Below are 6,000 nucleotides of genomic sequence, written 5' to 3'. Positions count from 1 at the left end.
ACAAATTCTCCAAGTGTATCGAGGTCCGACCCTTAACCAGCATCGGGTCCGAGCAGGCGGTGGCATTCTTCACAAATATCATCCATCGCTTTGGGGTCCCTAACTCCATCATCATCGACAATGGCACACAGTTCACTGGGAAGAAGTTCCTGGACTTCTGCGAAGACCACCACATCCGTGTGGACTGGGCCGCCGTAGCTCACCCAATGACAAATGGGCAGGTGTAGCGCGCCAACGGTATGATTTTGCAGGGACTAAAACCGAGGATCTACAATGACCTCAACAAGTTTGGCAAGCGGTGGATAAAAGAACTACCCTCGGTGGTTTGGAGTCTGAGGACGATGCCGAGCCAGGCCACGGGATTCTCGCCGTTTTTCCTAGTCTATGGGGCCGAGGCCATGTTACCCACGGACTTGGAATACGGTTCCCCGAGGACAAAGGCTTACGACGACCAAAGCAACCAGACCAGCTGAGAAGATTCATTGGACCAGCTGGAAGAGGCTCGGGACGTGGCCTTACTACACTCGGCGCGGTATCAGCAGTCTCTGCGACGCTACCACGCCCAAAGGGTTCGGCCCCGAGACTTCCAAGTGGGAGACTTGGTACTTCGGCTGCGGCAAGACGCCCGAGGGCGCTACAAGCTTACTCCTCCCTGGGAAGGGCCGTTCATCATCGCCAAGATTTTGAAGCCTGGGACATACAAAGCTGGCCAACGATCAAGGCGAGGTCTACAACAACGCTTGGAACATCGAACAGCTACGTCGCTTCTACCCTTAAAATAAAGTCGTTCATGTATCTCGCTTTCTTTACATACATAAATAAAGTCTAACCATCAAGGAAGGATCGGCCTTGCCTCGGCAAAGCCCGACCCTCCCTCGGGGGCTAGAAGGGGGGAACCCCCTCTGCGTTAGAATTTTCCTCGGAAAAGTTTTCCGAAACAACTTTCATGCCTTTCGGCTGTGTCGATAACAGAATCCTAATGACGAGCGAGAGAGACCTTGAACGGCAAGGTCGACCGAGCCAAGGAACTCCTACGCCTCCGGGATATGGATACCTCACTCATCACCTTCCGCGAAAGGTAGCTCACGCTCGGATAAGCGATTCTGCTACCGAACAAGTCCTAACGCTTGAAAACTTTTCTACCAAAACGACTTTCGTGCTTTTCGACTATATCGATAACGGAATCCTAAAAACGACGAGAGGACACTTAAACGGCAAGGCCGACCGAGCCGAGGGACGCCTACGCCTCCGGGATACGGATACCTCATTCATCACCTTTCGCGAAAAGTAACTCACGCTCGGACAAGGGATTCTGCTATCGAACAAGTCCTAACGCACGAAACAAGAGGAAAGAATACGTAGCTTTATAATCCGACACTAAAAATGTTTAGGCCTCAGCGGCCGCAAAAGACATACGCATACTTAAAAATAGACTGTTCCTGCAGGCTCAGACATCGGCAGGGGGAGGAGCAGCACCCTTGGCATCGTTTCCACCCTCAGCAGAATCTGGCCCGGCCTCAGACGGCGACACGGGTGGAAGGATCTCCACCTCAAAGGAGGAAGCCAGCACCACGCTCGGGCCCTTGACAGCCGCGTCAAGCCTCTAGACCTCGGCTAAGGCAGCCTCCTCTTTGTCGGGTAAGCAGTACCCCCTCGCTGACCCGCTCCAGATCCACGTCATAGTGGGAAGCGAGCACGGCGAAGGCCCGCCTAATGTCGTGGTGCAGTGCCCCGCAGAGTCTGCTGCGCACATGGCCGCCCAAGGCCCACAGGTGACTCTGGGGGGAGGTACCCGAGGGAACGCCGTCGAGGCCCAAGGCCTGGCAAAAGGCCGAGATAGCCTTGGACATGGCCGCGCGATCGGCCTCCTTCTGCTCAACCGCCTGAGCAAGCGCCTTGCAGTTCTTGACGAACTCATCAAGAGCCATCTCGAACCCTGCAGACAGCCGAACAAAATTCTTCAGACACAAAGAGAAGAATGAAGACAAGAACAAAATCACGATGCAGACAAAACAGACCCTCGGCCCGGGCACGCTGCTGTGCGGCCACAGCTTGGGCGGACGGAGCAGTCCCGACGGCCTTGGCTGGGCTCTCCGCAAGGGTCCCGGCTCGAGCGGACGCCTCGGCTAGCCGCTCCGTAGCCTCAGCCAGCTGACCCCTAAGGGCCTCAGCCCGGCTCACGGCCTCGGTAGCTTGGCTCCGGGATTGGTCCCGCTCGCTGATGACCTGGCCAAGCTCCAGCTGCCGCTGCTGCATCTCCTCGGCCTGGGAAGCCACCTGCTCCCGGGCCAACGAAGCCTCCGCTCGTGCCGACGCCGCCTCTATCCGCGCCACCGCTGCCTCTGACTTCAGCTCATCACAGAGCAGCCGAAGGTCCGCCACCTCGGCGCTCCGTTGGGCGAGGCGCTCATTGGCCTCGGTAAGCGCGGCCCGCTGGGACCGCAGCGAATCCCAGACGTCGCTCTCGCGGCGGATGAACAACGACTTGGCGGTGCTCACGTCTGCAAGTTCCTAAGGAAGGAAAACATGATATTACAAAGAATGCCCTGGTCACGCAAGGTGTACATCTAAATCCTTACCTGGAAGACCCTGGGAACGTCCCTGGAAAGGATCTCCATGGTCGACCGAAGCGACCTCATCGCCGCCTCGGTATACTCACGGAAATTATCCCGAGACCTCTCCTCCAGCTCATCGTTGAGGGAGAGGAGGGGTTCTGAGTCCGAGGTGGCGCGGCTCTAGAATAGGAGCGGCTGCCCACACCACTCATTGGGGTTGAGCTGTGCGGGGATAAGGCCGCTGCTCCCCAAGACAGGCCACGTTTCTGCGCGCCCCTCAACCAAGGCGTCAGGTCCCCCTTCAGCCGATGCATCGGGTACCGCCGCAGTCGACGTACTAGGCCCCCCTCGGCTAAGGTGGCAGGCCTCCGTTCACCGACCTCGGCAACGACGGCCGCCCTCTCCTCATGGCCGAGAACGGGGAGGTCGGGGATGACCATGGGCGGCGGCGCCTCAACCATCCCGACGTTGACGGTGACGGGCGGCTCCGCAGGCGAATCAGCGACGGCCCCAGCAGGAGTCGATGCCGGCGCCGGCAACATGTCAGGCGGGCTCAGGACCGCAGCCGCATCAGCGGTCTCCCCCGGCATGATGGCCGCTCCAATAGGGGGGTCAGCCGGGGAGGCTTGCCCCATGGCAACCCGTGCCGCCTGGGCCCCCCGCTGGAGGGCGCCTTGTGCGGAGGCCAACCAACCGGCATGGCACGCCGCAGCACCGGCCGCCGAAGCCGGCTTCGTCTTAAGGGCCTTCGTGGGGGCCAGACTAGCCAAGCCCTACCTTCGCTTGCTGAAAGAGAGAGACGGCAAGTTCAAGACACACAGTGGAAAAACCAAAACAGAGGTATCCTCAGATACTTACCCGCTCTGGGGCAAGGCCAATCGTGCCTGCGAGGAGGCCCCTCGGGCCCCAGTCTCCGCAGGCGCTGCCGAGGGTTGCCTCACTGCTGGCTTCGGCACCGCTTCCGCCTCGGGCGCCCGAGGAGTCGAAGGGGCGGCCCTCCCAAGCGTCGTCACAACGGCCGGGGGACCAACCTCCTGTACAGCCGACACAGGCGCTTGTTCTTGGGAGACAGGCGAATCGGCCTGACTCCCCGGAGTCACCTCAATTATCTTGGCCAAGGGGTCAAGTACCCCCTCGACCTGCCTCTGCTCCTCGGACCGGGACCTTGGTGTCCCGGCCCCAGGCACTGATGGTGCCAGCCCACTTGGAGGCTGGCTCGGCGACCCCTGGCCCAGCCTCGGGTCCGGGCTGAGGCCAAGTTGGGCCGCCATGTCGTCGTCTTCATCATCATCATCATCATCATCATCGTCGTCGTCGTCGTCGTCAGGCGTCTCCGGCGATGACTCCAACGGGAGCCCATCCCTCGCCTGCCTCCGACGACGCTTCTCCAAGGCTTCCCGAGCTCGCATCCTCTCGCGAGCTCGGGCCTTTTCCGTGTCCTTCTTCTCCTTTTCCTTCTCTGTGGCGAGCCTACGCACGGCTCGGTCCGCCGCATCCTCCGGGACCGGTGGCCGGGCGGGTTTAAAAATCCTCAACCCCTAGGGACGAACAAAAATCCCAACAGTAAGAATCAAAGGCGTAGAGAACTTGGCGGAAAACAAAAGGAGGATCAGACACTTACCAAGGACACATATCCACGGTCGGGACGCATCGCGGGCTGGCTAAGGGCGCCAGCATCCAGCCTCCCTATCGTACCTGCTACCCGCTTGAGGAGGTCATCGGCGGAGAGGGAGGTCGAGTACAACCGCGAGCCCTCCAAATCGACCCCCGGCTTCATCTCTGCAAGCCGCAACCGCCGCTCTGCCAAAGGGAGCACCCTCCGACGATGGATAGCGGCGCCGACCCCCGCAGCGGTAAGGCCCCCATCTCGTAACTTATGCAAGGCCTGCAGAATAGGCTAGAGCTTCTCCTGGTTCTCGCGCGTGGCCCCCCAGCGCCAGTTACTGCCGGCGGCGGTCACCACTCGTTGAGAAAACGGCGGAAGCATCCCGCCATCGTTCCGGAGATAAAACCACCGGTTCTGCCACCCCTTGTTTGAAGACACGAGGGAGTCAGGGATGTACTGCTGCGCATGCCCCGGCCTCAGCTGGAGGGTGTAGCTACCGGCCCGCACCGCCATACGGACCTTCTTCGCCTCCATCGACGCGGCGAAGAACTTCGCGGAGAAGAGATGGGTCCACAGGTCCCAGTGAGGGTCAATCCCCAAAAAACCCTCGCAAACCACCGTGAACATGGCCGCTTGCGCAATGGAGTTGGGGTTGAAGTTATGCAGCTCCTCCCCGTAGTAGTGCAGGAGCGCCCGCATGAAGCGGCTCGCTGGCACTCCAAAACCCCGCTCATGGAAGGGGATGAAACTGACCACATACCCTGGCGGCGGAGTCGGGTCGGCCTCGCCCCCGGGGGCCATCCACTCCGGCTGTGGCCCGCCGGAAAGAGGACGGAGCAAACAATCGGTATCAAGGGCCTCCAGGTCCTCCATAGCAACGGTGGAGAAAGGCCACGGGTCGCACGGCGGAACGACGGTCACCTTGTCAGCCATCGCCGAACGGAGGTGGTGGAGACGGAGGGGATGAGGCGCGCAGTTTTCTCTTCTCTGGCTATTCTCTTAGGTTGCGGAAACCAAAGCAGAAGGCAAGCGCAAATGGCAGGGTAAAGAACCACCGCCGGCTCCTCTTCCGGGTATATAAAGGCCCTGGCGAGATCCACCCAAAACTTCGCCCGAACCCGTCGCGAAATTCAAACTTGAAGGTAAAACAGTCTTTCTGTTCCTCGAATGACTCGCGCATGCGCAACAGACGCCCCGCGACTCGCCCGTCCCGTCGCATTAACTCCTTGGCAACGCAAGCGACACCTCCAGCAGGCGAAGCGGGCACCGTTTCACCTCCATCATGATGACCGCGTCAAAAAAGGTGCGCCACATTATTTAAATTCATATCCTTTTTCTTTTCCTCTCTCTCTCTCTTGCCACAGGGATCGAGAAAGGGGATATTTCGAAAAAGGATCCTTCTCAGCGAAGGAAACGGGCCCTGAGCCCTCCTACTGATCACGGGTTCGAAGGTTGCGCCCCCCGGGGTTCGGCAACCGCCCCAGAGCACTCGGGCTCCGAGCCCTTTACTGATCAGGGGTTCGAAGGCTGGCCCCTCAGAAGGGTTCAACAGCTACCCCAGAGCACATAGAGTCAGGGATGACCCTGGGTACGTCTGTTACATGGCCGAGGCTCGGGCTACGCTCTCGAGGTACCCTAGGACATTTCCGAGACCAGCGAGAACGATTTGTAATGGAATCCCACCGGAGAGAGGCACCGAGCCCTCAGACCCTATCGAATGGGTCCGGGTCTAGCAAATCACCCGCAGGTACTTTTGGAGCACGCCTCTAGCCACTAGCCGACCCTTATCGAACGGGGCTCGGGCGTCCACTCGGATTACCCGCTAGCAACTCACTGGAA

This window comes from Zea mays, chromosome 3 (genome assembly GCF_902167145.1).
Source record: "Zea mays cultivar B73 chromosome 3, Zm-B73-REFERENCE-NAM-5.0, whole genome shotgun sequence".
Classification (NCBI taxonomy): domain Eukaryota; kingdom Viridiplantae; phylum Streptophyta; class Magnoliopsida; order Poales; family Poaceae; genus Zea; species Zea mays.
Note: the sequence above shows the minus strand (reverse complement) of the source record.